The 14095-nt window shown below is 39.9% G+C and overlaps 1 protein-coding gene across 11 annotated transcripts in view; it reads left to right on the top strand.

Moving 5' to 3' along the window:
- Positions 1 to 14095, top strand: part of HDAC9 (histone deacetylase 9) — a 479210-nt gene that overhangs the window by 186520 nt on the left and 278595 nt on the right. The gene's annotated exons all lie outside the window — the stretch shown is intronic.

The raw sequence follows: 14095 nt of genomic DNA, 5'->3' as shown, positions 1-14095 counted from the left end.
GGGGGGGAAATGACAGCCTGGCACCGCCAGAAAACACCCCTCCTTTCAAAAAGTGACTTGATTTTTTGTGGGCTTTCTGTAAGTTGTTGTTAAATCATTGTCCCCGTGGTAGTATGTTAGAGAGCAGCTCTCAGGGGGAGTTTGTCTCCTTCAGTCCGCTGCTTCCCAACCACAGCAAAATGCCCCCGACCGAAAAAAAGCCAATTTTGGGATTCCGTGTTGTGTTTTGTTTTGTTGCGTGGCTGCAAAATGGGGCCGGTGGTGCTGCCTTATCCACAGAGAGAGGCTTCCTCAGACAGCCCCTGTCAGGAGGCTGCAGCCAGAGCCCCTCGTAGGCAGTTCTGGTCCTATATCTGTCGGATTTGGGCTTTCTGTGAGTTTTCTTTTCCTTGCAGTTCGCATACAAAGGGAGTTCAACGCTCATCCCCTTCCCTTTTCGTTACAGTGGTACTTCAAAATGTCTTTAATATGCATGGCTTATTTTGTTACTTTAAAAATATCTGGGAACCTGGCAGTGGTAGTCATACTAATGACTCACTGAGATGTAAATTGGATGTGTTTTTTAATTAAGGTATTTCAACGCTGCTCTGAAAGATCAGTGGATGTTTCCTCATGTATTTGAAGCTACCCTGGTATTTTCTAGTTTCTTTGCTAGCTGTGTTTGCGACCTGCAAATGATGCACTGAGGATGAATTAAGTTGGGAGAATTGCTGCCATTCATATAAAATGTCAATTTAGAGAGGCTAAAAAAGTCAAAATTTCAGGTGACTCTTGCCCATTCTCTCTTAAGCTCTGGGAATTCTAATTCTGTTTTTATTGGGCTGAAACTCTGTCTTTTGGGGCACAAGGTTATATGTTTTATATCTTTTTAATCCTAGGTCTCTGACTTTTTTTTTTTTTTTATAAAGTTGGCTTTATAGAGGACCTATATGTAGAACGCAGAATGAATTGTTTACATGTACTTTAGTCTTAGTTTACCTACCTTTTTCTTCCTTTTCTTTTTTTCTCTTTTTTTCCTTTTTCTTTTTCTCCTTTTTCTCTTCTTTTTCTTTTTTTTTTTTTCTTTTTTTCTTTCACAAAACTTGGAAGTGCTTGTCAGTTTTGAAGATTAATTATATGCGGAGACCACAGCTCTCCTCACATAGTGCCTGTTTTGGTACACCTGTTGAGCTCATGTTTGTTTCTTTATTTGTTTGTTTTTACAAAACTGTTTCTTTTTCTGCTTTATAGAAAACTTAAAGTTTTACTTGCATTTCTTCTTTACATACAATTTTAAAGCAGGTTTTTAGTTTCAGATATGAAAAGAAATTTTGAGAGATTGTGTCAAATGGTAATCCCTTTACTGTTAGAAAAGACATAGACATATTTTAACCTCGTGATTAATGTTTTTTCAATATAGACATGATTATACACTGAAAGAGGGAATGAGAGATTGAGAAGTTATTATGTGCAGGTTAAAATAATGAGAATACCTAAAGAGAATGGAGACTTCCAATTGGTAATGTTTAAGATTGGCAATTTTTCTATTCCTTTATAAAGCTCCTGGGTTGGTTTGTTTCTTTTTGGGGTCTCTCAAGGAATTTATTATTTCTTTAACTTCTTAGTTATTATGTGCAGGTTAAAATAATGAGAATACCTAAAGAGAATGGAGACTTCCAATTGGTAATGTTTAAGATTGGCAATTTTTCTATTCCTTTATAAAGCTCCTGGGTTGGTTTGTTTCTTTTTGGGGTCTCTCAAAGAATTTATTATTTCTTTAACTTCTTAGAAGAGATGTTGCTCACCAATAACAGTTCCTTTTTCAAGGACAGAAATCAGGTGAATATGAACAACAAAGCTCTAGTAAGGACAGTGGGTAAAAGCAGAAGTTTCTCTGAGAGCTTATAGTTCAGCAGAACCATCAGCCATGAGAGTGGCGACCTCTTGTTGACGAATTATTGTTTTTCTTTGGTTTTCCTGAACAGCTCAGCAGGTGTCCAGTGCTTTTGTATTGGTCAAAGAGATAAGACTGACTGCTCCCCCTCCCTCCTGTTGCTTATTTTTAATACCATGTCAAGTTGAAGTTATCTGTACACAAGTAAAAATCTGGGGGTTTTGAGCTGAATATGCTACATTGTAACTGCCAACCACCATTGCTTAAGTAATAGCAATTTTCTCATTTGAAACAGAAGAAAGGGAGGTAATTTTCTATAAGTTTATAGCTCTGCTTTTCTTCACTGGAGACAGGAATATCATGTAGCAGTTGATTTTTATCTGATGGTACATGAGGCCTGTGTAACATGTACAATTTCCCTGTAATGCCAAGTAGAATAGAGTGGGGTTTTGAACTTTAAACAAACCCCAAACCTCAGTCAAGAACATTATCCAGGTAAAAGATGTTTAAGTGTATATTCTGTAGAACAAAAAATATTCCTCGGTGTTTCTTGTTGGTCTTTAAAATACACAACTAGACTGCAAGTAGTTGACATTGCACATTTAATTCATGTCACCTGAAACCACAAAGCCTGGTGCTGCTGTCGATGACCTTCGGTTCCCTCGAGTTCAGGGTCTTGCAGGCTCAAGCCTGGTAACTTTTCAAGTATTGTCTCCATTTATGCTGCATATAGGGGAGAAAAAAATAACCAGGACATGGCAATGTGCTCTGGTGTTTGGAGTAGCTGGAATCAGTCGTTTGAATTTTGCTTATCACAGTGTCCTTACTCAAAGTTATCTTCACTTACGTCTATGTTACTTCTGCTCAGGTTAAAAAGTTGCACATATTTCAGAAAAGAGCAGATCCCTGAATATTTACAGTCTGTACCCTTCATATTCTTGAAGTCTTTGAAGCAAGCACAACTTAAAACACTCAATGGATTTTTAGGTTTCTTGTTTCCAGGTGGAGCAGGCATGTATTATGCCAGTCTGATTTTAAACTGGGCTGGAGCCATCCCCAAAGAGGACAGTTTCAATGGCCAGTGGATATGTATTTGCAAAGCAAACTGTTTAAGGAATTTCATGACAATAGCAGGCCTAGGAAATGCTGCTTCACGTGAAGCAGTTCTTCTGGTATTCCCTCTATTACTGCTTTGCCTGTCTGTCTCCATCCCTGCTTGTAAATCATACTATGAATGAGATGATCTGGATAGGTACCAATCAAAAGTCTAATTATGAATGGAGCAATCTAGATCGGCACTGACTCAAGAAGCTGTGTAATTTGCAGACACCTACACCTTACTGCAGAGAGCAGTTTCAGCTATCTTGAGAAGACTGAACTAGATTCTGCCATATGGTACTGTTGGACTGAAATGCAGCAGTAAGTGCTGTGCATCTCTATTTAAGAAAACGATGCTGATGCATTCTTATTTGATACCATAATTATCTTAGTTTACAAAATAGACCTGGAGTCTAAAGACTCTTTTTAAGCTGGAAGTGCTATTTAACTATGCTGTTGCTTTCATTTTACCCCAGAAGTCTCAACTTCCATGTGTGTGCAATGCCACAGTGGACCCTAGCCCTCAAATGGACTCTTACATTAGCAGAATATGAGTAATAAACTATATGTCCTTGAAAAAAAGCATTTGGTGCAGCAGAGCCCATAGGAAGAACGCTCATTAAAATGTAGTCAATAAATAACTAATGCAGGGCTACATTACTCAAATAGATGTCAGTTGAGTGAAGGAGAAGAAAAAACCTTCCCAGCGGTGGTATGTGTAGATGTGGAACTTTAAGAGGTAATGTCGAGTTAATTGACTTCTGGTGGTTTAATATAGTGTGCTGTTTTTCTGAAGGATAAGGTTGCCACATTTGCTTCACTGGCCATACTTCGACGTACACCCTTGCACTGGCCCGCCTAAGTTAGACCTTGGCTTTTATTGGATAAGGCATCCTCTGCTTCCTGCCCAAAGCTGTTGGGTTGAAAAATCAGGAGTTCAAGGAGATCTTGAGCTTAAAGCCGTGGTTATCATCCCGTTGGCAGGTGACCTGAGCAAGTTACGCAACCCTGCGTACGTCAGCTAACCCTTCCGTGAAACATGGAAAGTGATTCCTGTCAGGCCCAGGAGTCTATAGAGCAAAACTATTCCAAAGGGAGTATAATGATTCAGAGCCATTTACTTGATTGACTTCATCTACCTACAGGCTTGCAAAACACCTGCAATTTCACAAATGTAGTAAGAGAATGTAGTCACAGTGCTTTGTTCTCTGCACCAGGCAGGAAATTCAAGCTGTGTCACTTGACTATAAATGACAGAATCAATGCTGGAGGCATCATGCTGTACGTGGGTTGACAGGTCCTCACGAGCCATCTTCCCTCAGCGAACCCCCGTGTACAAAATGTATCTCATAGGTTGTATCTGTCGTGTGGCCCCATGACCACCTGTACATGTTTGTACGCTTACATTGCCTTCAGGGAAAATTCTTTTGGTGTTTGCTTTCCCATTTTTTTCTGGCCAAACAAAGCTTTCACCTGCTCGACTGTTCCCGTGGAGAGATGGCAGAAAGGAAATTCATTTAAAGGTTTGCGCTGATATTCATTAAAACCTTGACGTATTTGCATATCTGAATCAGGTAACGTGAACTTCTTACCACATATGCAACATTTTGTATCTCTCTCTCAAGCAGTAGCTCTTCAGAGAGAGCAAGAATAGATATGCTGAGCTTTTACTTTGTGATTCTCTTCAGAGTAATGAAAAAAAGTAGAGTGTGAAAATTCAGTTCAGGGAAGTTACGGGTAACAGCCAGAGAGGCTTTCTCAATGCCTGCTATAAAGGCTAGGTAGAAAAAAATAATCTAATGCTTCATAGTAGTAGCTAAAGTATTTGAATTAATTGTTGTAACAGAGTAAGGTCTTAGCCTTAACAATTAATACAGTGAGAGGAGACGAGTGACACAGACCTGCAGGTCTTACCTAGTTAAAATCTCACTGATTTTGAGTAGAGCCTTTGCCCAGTAATGTATCCTGGACAAGACAGTGGTTATAAATTCAGTTGAACAGAAATGGGGTAAAATGGACTGAAGCTGCTTTTTCTCTTTTACATTATTGAGAAGACATTGAGCACAGACCAATGTTGCCAACTTCCTGTGTCCTCTAATGCTGTAACATTGCTTTTCTTTCTTTTTTTTTTTTTTTAAGTCCCGACTTCTGGAGCCATGTGATCACCTGACAGTCTTACTTTGTATTAGAATATATATTTACAGGTTGTGGTAAAAGCCTGGAATAAGAATTTCAAAGTACAATAATAGCAAGCTACAAAAGCTAGAAAGTAAATAAAAAAGAATGCAGAATATAATTTCAAAACTTCTTTGAGTGTCTTCCCCTATACCATTGCAGGCTGCATTTAATGCAGAGGTTCAGTAGTACTGGCACTAGGACACTAGCTCCCCTTTCTTTGGTGTGTTGAGCTAAATCACTTATTGCAAAAGAGATTTTATACTTCTGCTGTTTATTATTTTAGCTGATCGCCTTTATACCATCTGTTGGTTTGCGCTGCACTGAAACACGTGTGGTTTCAGCTAGAGCCCTCCCTCCTGTAAAACAGTGTGACAGAGTCCATTTAGTTCATTAAGGTTTGTGTTGGGTATGAGGAACACTTGTAACTCTTCCTACGACCAGAGCTTTCCTCAGATGTCTGTTTCTGTACCGACTGCTTGTCCTCTTTCCTCTGCACAGTCTTTGCAGAGAAAGCAAAAGCTGTGAGAGAGCAGAGTAGGTGCACAGCCTGCAAACAGATCTGTGTATACACATTCATTTCAGGTTTTGGTACAGATGATGGAGAATGTTGCAGGTTTTGTTGCTTTTTAACCTTTCCCAACTCCTGTTGTGTTTTTTTATACAGTGGGTGCAATCCAAAATATTGGAGAGAAACTATTGGCAGATATTATTGTTAAACACATGAAAATCTAAAATGCCCTGTTCTGTGGATCTCTTTAACAGGCTGACTCCTCTGGGTCAGTTATTCTTAGCCCAGTTATTTTCATCTTATGGCATTACAGGTCTAAGATTAGCCTGTTAGGCGTTATCATGCCATCTGAGTTACCTCCTAATATAACTGTACACCGGAATGATTATTTATAGCCAGAGCATTCTGTCATTTTTGCTTTATTTCTGGTAGTTTAAATAAAGAAGAGCAACATTGAAGAAAAACCACAGATTCCTTCCTGCTGCCAAAACAACACGATAACTGCCTGCTGAGGGGCAGGGATATTGTTTAAAAACGTGTGCTTGCAGCAGATGCAAACATCCTCTTTATCTCCCCCACTTCGACTCAAAGCAGGTACCTCCGGGTACCACCGCTCCCGTCTCCTCTGGAGGAGGCAGAGGGCTGCCAGATGGATGCACCCAACGAGGGAGAAGACAGGGCTGTGGTTGCTGATGAGAAGAAGGATATCCAGGTGCTATTTTTAGGGGCTGGCACTGTCAACCTCCATGTTCAGCGTGAACATGTCACATATGCACACAGCTTCTCCAAAATGGACCCGTCTCGTTTTGTTATGTAAAAGTAATGTCTGCTGTTCAATTAGCCCTCTCGGTGCTTTTTTTTCACGGGAAGAACAGGAAGCTTCAGCAAATTGACACATTTTTAGCAAACCGTTCTTTATGGCTGCTTGGCAAACATTTCTGCTCACTAGAAAAGCTTGCCATCCCTCAAGGAGAATTGTCATTCAGAAACACAGTCGGGCAAGTTCTCCCCTAAGGAGGTTCACCGGGATCTTTGTGCTCCCATGTGTTTAACCAGGAGCAAGCTTTTAGTGACAGTTTAGTAAAGAGCAACAAAAATAGTCAAGTGGCAAATCTTCAGCTGGGTGTCGGTGCAGCCTCTGACTCTGTAGCTGTTGCTCAGGAAGCTGGCAATTTATAAAATAGTGAAATAGTAATGGTTTATTATTATGTGTTGAACTCCATCTTCGTGCTTTTTTAACGTTTTTTTCCTTTAAATAAATGGCTTGTTTCTTTGTGCACATTCTGTGTATAATCAGGGGGCACCCGATTTGTTCTACTTTAAAATTTTACGAGTGTAAAAAAGGTTTGCAAAATCGGTGGAAGCCTTTGCATGGTTGAGTGATAACGGTGCTGGTTTAACTCCCATTCTATAATAAGCAGCTCATTTATTTTTTTTGTCAGACTGGCAGTTCTGTGCATGACTGTAACGGTGCTTTGGCATTTTGTATAATCTGGGAATAGCCAACACATCTGTTTTGTTTGTTTTGTGTCTCCTGCTTGTAAACTCCTTCCAGCTTGTGGAGTACACAAACACGACAAGAGCTCCAGGAATTCAAGCCCTTTGCGGATGAATGTGCTTGAAATGCAGGATGCTTTATTCTAATGATAACATATTCCTTCTAGTAATGAAACTGAGTATCATCAAAGGGAGACAAGAGAAGGAAAGGAATGAATTCTTTGAAAATGCCAAATATATAAATCATGTTTTTACAATCAAAGACTATTGTTCTCTTTCATGATCCCTGTGGTTGAAGGTATTCATGCCACAGGGAGGAACAGCAGCTATTCAATTTCAGCGAAGTCTGCAATGGAATAATGGGGAAGCTTAATGTTAATTTAATAATTTCCCCCAATTGTTCTGTTCTTAATCCAAGTTTCCTTTTTCTTTCTTGGTGCCCAAGGCCACCACCTTGTTGGTGTTCTGCAGGAACAGTATGAGGGAGTAGGGAAAACAAACTGTTAGTACTTAATCTTACATAGAGACTCTTTTTGCTACTCCTGTTTATGTTTAGCAAAATGTTAGTGATGGCCTTTTATTTACCTGTTCACAACTCTTTTTCCTGCGGAGACAGTAAGTTCTTAGTTTTCTTCCTCTACTTGTTTGATCCCTAGATCAACATGCCTATTCGAAGACATGTATTTTTTCTAAGTCTTGTGAATTTTTTTCCTGTGGATACAAAAGAAGTAAAACTCCGGGACTGTTTAAGTTGTTTATATTCTAATTTGAATCTGACCTTGAAGTTTTAAAATGCAGAAAAAAATACACATATTACAACATCACCAAGAAACATAAAGTAAAATACCTAGATTTTTTGAGATTTTATGCTGACATGAATAGCAGTGGAATTAGTATGAGGCACAGAATGGCATAAGAAATAGCAAAAGGAAAATGATCGTATGAGTCTTTATATTAACATATCTACTTTTACATGTAGATACGTATTCATAGAATCACAGAATGGTTTGAGTTGGAAGGGGCCTTAAAGGTCATCAAGTTCCAACTCTCCTGCTATGGGCAGCAACACCTCCCGCTAGACCAGATTGCTCAAAGCACGTGCAAAATATTTTTGAAGGACTTCATAGTTGCCTCAAAATGCTCATCTTAAAAATCCTTACACAGCAGCTGCTGAAATCTAGTGGGACCTAAGTTCAGGAGAGCACTTTACCTCGGGAGTCTGGTAGATGCTTACCAGCCTGTGTTGTACATCAGCTCAAAATTGTTCCAGGCTCCAAAGACAGATCCACTCGTTCCCACACACACATAAGGAAGCTGGCATCCTTTTATTTGCTGTCACTGTTTTTCATGCAGGATCTATTTCAGAAGAAGAAGAAAGTTTTACTCTATTGTTCTTTTTAGGAATTGGAAGTAGTTATCACAGAAGGAATTCCTTAGGAAATAGTAAGTCTTACCTGGGTTTCTTCGAGGAGTATGAGGGAAGGACTGGCAGGAGGGAAAGAGGTTTGAAGGAAATACGAGATAATTTTATAAATGGAGTAGTAGTGCAGAGATGAGCTGTATAAGCACTTGCTATGTTAAAATGCTGTTGGGAGGGAGGGTGGGCAAGGCACTGAAGATGCAAAAGAACTGTGTGGGAAGCGGAAACCAGGGGAGTTTGAAGTACAGTTCTTACTGTCCATGCACAGAGGAAAAATATAAGTGAAAATAGTTACACAAACAATCAACTTCAACTGAGATGAGAGAAGGTTCTGTCAAAAAAGCCATAATGAAGAAAGCATGAGGAAACAGGAATATTTTAGACTTAACAAAAGTTGTTAAAAACCACTCAGGGCTGTGTTACTCTTGTAATCACACAGTAAGCCAGTATCCAGGGATTTCCCTCGCTGTTGTGCAGACTATTTTTCTGGGGTTTTTTTTGGTCTGAGAATGAGTAATTTGTTTGCGAGAGGGCGAGGTGCAGGACACTGAGTCTGTTTATGCAGAAACTGCAAATTCTGCTGCATCTCGCCATCCTGAACTCTCCCTTCCAAATGTAGCTCCTCTTTCCTAGGGAACCCACAGAGCAGTCTCACCAGTGCTTTGCCATCAATTCCCATCACTGTGCCATCTGCTCCATCCCTGTCTTGCCTGTTCTGCTTGGCCTAATAGGAAGTTTTCTGAGCTCTCTGCTTATTTTCTGGGTTGGTTTGGTGTTTTTTTTCCCCCTCTCATGCCAATGCATACAGGGTGATAATGGGGCAGCTGGAAAACTTTCTGGAAAAAGAAGGGAAATTACAAATGGCAACATCAAAGGGCTATAGGCAAAGAAATAAAGAAGGAATGCTAATGCAGCTGAATTAAATAATGGTGATGCTATGGATGATTAAGGATACTTATACTGACACAGCTATTTTCTTTAGAAAACAAATAGTTAGAAATGGGAATATTTAGAAGAAATTGCCCTTGGGCTAAAATTCTCAAACCTCGTCTGAGAGCTAATGCCTCTCTCTGGTCACTGGTTGTGCATCTGTACTTGTCACTGGTGTGCACGTGCAGTTACAGAGGATGGGTATGCAGAGACTGAGCAACAATCTTGCTCCATCCCCCCTCAATGGGGAGATTTTGGTACAGCTGTTACAGGTTCCACAAGGAAGTTTAGGTAAGCTCAAATGAGTGTCTACAGCAAAGTGTTTTTCCTCCTCGGGCAGGACGAGCAGCCCTCAGGAGGTGGATGTGCATCCCGTAAACCTCCCTGTCTGGCAGCAGCACACGTTTATTCCTGGAGACCTCAAAAACTCCTTCTTAAGGACCTGTTTCTGTTACTCCGTATAGGGAATGCCATTGCTAGGTCTGTTCTGGTAGCGACCGGGAGCTGCAGGTGCAGGGCAGGTTATAAAACGTTTAGCAAACAAATAGGCTTTAGTGTTTTCCTGTAGATTCAGAAAGACGTGAGTGTAGAAATCTGGACTATTCCTTTCTTCATTTTCCTCTTTCTCCTTTTTTTATTTTTTATTTTTTTTTATTTTTTTTTAAAACCTCCCTGTCTGGCAGCAGCACACGTTTATTCCTGAAGACCTCAAAAACTCATTCTTAAGGACCTGGTTTTGTTACTCCGTATAGGGAATGCCATTGCTAGGTCTGTTCTGGTAGCGACCGGGAGCTGCAGGTGCAGGGCAGGTTATAAAACGTTTAGCAAACAAATAGGCTTTAGTGTTTTCCTGTAGATTCAGAAAGACGTGAGTGTAGAAATCTGGACTATTCCTTTCTTCATTTTCCTCTTTCTCCTTTTTTTATTTTTTTTTTATTTTTATTTTTTTTTAATTTTTTTTATCTGTGAACACTGTGTATGTGGTATACAGACATAAGGCCTCAGTCCACAGGAGTGAGGGAGGTCTGTAGAGGTGGCAGCTGGCATTTCTGGGAAGGAAGAGTTGTCTCATCCTCTCCCTGGTCCTGGGCTCTCATTCCTCTGCTGAACACTCACATCCATTGTATGGACACAGACGTTCACATGTCCATTGGGAGTGATGGAGCGAATAGGTGACCCTGGATCAAACATGCTCCCCCCTGACTCCTCGTGCCACTGCAGGTGTGAGGGGAAGGAGGACATCATCCTTGGGATCAGAGGGGACACAAGCCAGGAGGGGAGGCACAATCGTTTCTCTCAGCTTCAGCTGTGACATATGGTGGCCCCAAATCCACGTCAAACTGCTGCCTGGGAAATCTTTCACACCCTGAGAATACACCCCTTGCTCCTCTCAACATTTAAAGGACAGAGCCTAAAATTTCACACCCAATTAGCACCTTGTTAAACTCCAGTTAACTACATAGCACTTCACCCTGAAGTAGAATTTGTGCTAGTACTGTCCCTGTGAAGCTGTCAGTAATTACCTTTTGTCATCCATAGGGCGCATTTAATCTGTTAGTATGAAAGGAAAATACCCAACAAACATGAGTTGTTTGCTATTAAGTAGAAAACTGTATCTATGTTGGTTTCAGCAACCTGACCCAAAATTGAACGTTCTGGAAGCAGTAGCTGTCTGTACCCCTGAGCCGTATCAGTCCTGGTGTGATGCCGTGTGAAGAGTCTGCCCCAGGAAAACTTTCATGGCTTTTGTCTTCAGTTTCTGCTTCATTCCTTTTCAAATCTTTCCTTGTGATGAGCATGTTTTGCCAGTCATTCTCCTACTGTAATCCCTCCTGTCCTCCTTTATTTTTGTAGCCTAGGAGTGCTCTGGTATACCCTTACCCTTCCAAGGCAATCCAGAAATCAGCAGAATTCAAGTTATGGAAGGGAAATTTTCCGTCATGTGATGCTTTCCCCTGATTGCTACTTGGGTACTGGAATCAAATACTTCCCTATGTAAACCAAAACCATCAAATAACTCTACCTGATGCTTCCATGTTGGCAAAGGCAGGTCAAAAGGACCATACAGTTGTCACGGTTGTCGCTGTTGAGGTCTTACTGAGCCCAGTTTCACGTGGAAGACAAGTGTGACTCCCGTGTCTGGCACTGGCCTGTGCTGAGCTGGTGACATGAAGTGCAGGTGTTTTTTGGATCAAAACCCTTCAAAATGATGGTGCTCTCCACAGGAACGCCCCAAGCAGAAGATGCCAGATCTGAAAGGAGAGGGATTTTCACTGCTGTTCCTTTGTTGTGAAAGTCTGATCTGGGGACAGCCACAGACTGTGTCCCCAGCGGGACAGACTGGAAACGCAGAAGCTTTAGTTAGTACCATTTATATAGGAAATAATGGGTCGTGTCTAGCTCTCAGGATTTGGTATTTGACTAACTGTCCAAACCCTCAGTAGAGAGAAGGAATTTCAGCTTTCTCCTTAGATAACATGTTCAGATGTTTGAACTTTGTGATTCTGAACGCAATTTTAAAGCCTGCCCCGAAGACAGTAGTTGCTTTCTGCAAAAGAGAAAGGCCATATAGATTAATCTTATATTTTTGCACTAAATCTACTTTATTGTTATATAACCCTTAGTTGCACTCCCCAGAAGGCCCGTAGTTATGCAAATAATTCTTGTTTATAATACGGTTTTCCTCTTCCAACATGGATGGATGGATGCTTAGGAGGATATAAATAGTATGTGTTGCCTACGAAAAAAAGCGTAGTGGTGCAAATGAAAATCAGACTCTTTCTACTTATGGAAGTCTTTCCAAGCTCTTAATCATCTTAAATCCAATTAGTCTTTTCCTGTTTCTGACATGCCTCCCTTTGAGATAGAATAACCGAACTGGAGTATTCCTCATGACAAAGCCTCGTTGATGAATATGAAAACTTCCTTTTATCCTGCTTTCTGTACTTCCTCTTTTCATTTTCGAATCTTGCTGTACATTGACCACATGTTGTCACTGAGCTGTCTGCAATGACATCCATCTGTTTTTAAGGTTATATTAAGGTTAATGAAGTACAGTAAGGTATACTCCACTCATTCCTCCCAGTAGAAATTACAGTCCACATACCAAAAAAGAGTGAACTCTTCTATTTTGCTTTATGAGGACCTCTGGCATTCCTCAGAGCCTTCCATGAAATATCCTGAAGAGATTTGTTTCATCTGTGGTTTTAACCCAATCAATCTTTTTTCCATTATTCTTCTTTCCAGAGCTCTATTAAAATAGCAATTACCATTGCCTCATTGCACTATCAACCTTTTCTTAAATTCAAAAAGAATATTTATTTCCCTTCTGCTTTTTGTCTTTAAAACTGTTTCTGCTCAGCAGCGGAGTTCTTGTCACTTCATGTAAAGGCTAGAGCAGGACACAAACTCCAGTGAGACACCTTGCAAAGGACATTTTGCAAGTCCAGATAAGTCTGTGGGACGGATCCTTAACAGTTACCAAGTGTCACAGCCCCACTGAAATCCAGACCCTCTTTTAGTCACCATTTTTTTAACCCTTTGAAAGAATTTGTTATGCTTTCGTGTCTCGAAATATGCATGCAGTTATAACTCAAAGCTCATAACTGCATCCTGCAAAGTCAGTTTGCATCAAACTTGATTTGTTCCCTACATGTCTGTGAGATTAAAACAAGTCAAATTTAAACAAAATTGGCTCCGTCGTGGCTGTTAACAGAGGATATAGTTTCTGAGAGAACATATGGGGAAAGAGTATCTCTTTTCCTTTCTTCTTTTAAAATTACATACATGGCTCTCGTTTGGCTAAAATAATTTTTGCTAAATCTTTTGTGTGATTAATCTGTATGCTCAGACAAAACATTAGAAATTTTAAATTCAAAACAACTTGTTTTAAAAATAGCAGGAGATGAAATTACAGTTACAGTAGTTTGTGTATTTCAACCTTGACTAGCGTATTCTTCACAATTATAGTGGTATAAGCAGATCATATTTAAAATGAACAAAGTATTTTTGCTTCACCACTCATTTGCAATGCTGTCTGTGATTGTGGTCCAAAGAGTTTAAAATGAAAAGAATATATAAAGATTACAAATCTGATATAAATACTAGAGGATAAAACATATGAAGAGGGATTAAGGGAGCTATATTTATAGTCTATAACACAGAGAGCTCGAGGGACATGGGCACAAGCTATAAATAACTTCAAGGTAACAATATAAATGAAGGAAGGGAATTATTTGTTCTCAAAAGATGGTGAAGCATGGAATAATAGCCTGAAGCAAAGAAAAGAAAAGTTTAGGTTAGATGTTAGAACTTTTTTCTAGCAATAAGAGCTGTGGAGAGCAGAGACATAAATAACTAAGGTAGGAGGCTGAAGCAGTACCTAAAGCACCAACAGATATTTAAAATTACTCATAGAGGGAGTCGTGTTACAAAATTCACAGGGCTAGACTAAGTGATCCAAACATTTTTTGTTATTTTCTTACCTTTTATATTTTGCAATGCCCACATTTCATGGGATGCATTAATTTCCTGCAGAGACTACATGTATACAACATTCCTTCCAAGATTATTGTGTAACTAACTTTAACCA

This window comes from Calidris pugnax, unplaced genomic scaffold (assembly GCF_001431845.1).
Source record: "Calidris pugnax isolate Ruff unplaced genomic scaffold, ASM143184v1 scaffold11, whole genome shotgun sequence".
In the NCBI taxonomy this organism is placed as follows: Eukaryota; Metazoa; Chordata; class Aves; order Charadriiformes; family Scolopacidae; genus Calidris; species Calidris pugnax.
This window is presented reverse-complemented; position numbering and strand designations above follow the sequence as displayed.